This window comes from Oryx dammah, unplaced genomic scaffold (genome assembly GCF_014754425.2).
Source record: "Oryx dammah isolate SB20612 unplaced genomic scaffold, SCBI_Odam_1.1 HiC_scaffold_23, whole genome shotgun sequence".
NCBI classification, from domain to species: Eukaryota; Metazoa; Chordata; class Mammalia; order Artiodactyla; family Bovidae; genus Oryx; species Oryx dammah.
Window position 1 is genome coordinate 29,290,173 of NW_024070207.1, and position 999 is coordinate 29,291,171.

Here is a 999-nt window from a genome sequence, read left to right on the forward strand (position 1 = left end):
TTTTTCTGTTACCAGTATTATGATAATACTGTTTTGGTCGTTTTTCATGGCAGATAGATGGTATATTGAGAGTTTTTTTTTTTAAGAGTTTGTACATGTGTTACAATTCTGTATGTTTTCTTTTTCTGTTACCAGTATTATGATAATACTGTTTTGGTCGTTTTTCATGGCAGATAGATGGTAAATTGAGAGTTTTTTTTTTTAAGAGTTTGTACATGTGTTACAATTCTGTATATTTTATTTTTCTGTTACCAGTATTATGATAATACTGTTTTGGTCGTTTTTCATGGCTGATAGATGGTATATGTAGAGTATTTTTTTTAAGAGTTTGTATATGTGTTACAATTCTGTATATTTTCTTTTTCTGTTACCAGTATTATGATAATACTGTTTTGGTCATTTTTCATGGCAGATAGATGGTATATTGAGAGTATTTTTTTTTAAAGAGTTTGTACATATCTTACAGTTCTGTGTATTTTATTTTTCTGTTACCAGTATTATGATAATACTGTTTTGGTCGTTTTTCATGGCAGATAGATGGTATATTGAGAGTATTTTTTTTTAAAGAGTTTGTACATATGTTACAGTTCTGTGTATTTTATTTTTCTGTTACCAGTATTATGATAATACTGTTTTGGTCGTTTTTCATGGCAGATAGATGGTATATTGAGAGTATTTTTTTTTTTGAGTTTGTACATGTGTTACAGTTCTGTATATTTTCTTTTTCTGTTACCAGTATTATGATAATACTGTTTTGGTTATTTCTCATGGCAGATAGATGGTATATTGAGAGTATTATTTTTTAAGAGTTTGTACATGTGTTACAATTCTGTATGTTTTCTTTTTCTGTTACCAGTATTATGATAATACTGTTTTGGTCGTTTTTCATGGCAGATAGATGGTATATTTAGAGTATTTTTTTTTAAGAGTTTGTATATGTGTTACAATTCTGTATATTTTCTTTTTTTGTTACAATATTATGATAATACTGTTTTGGTC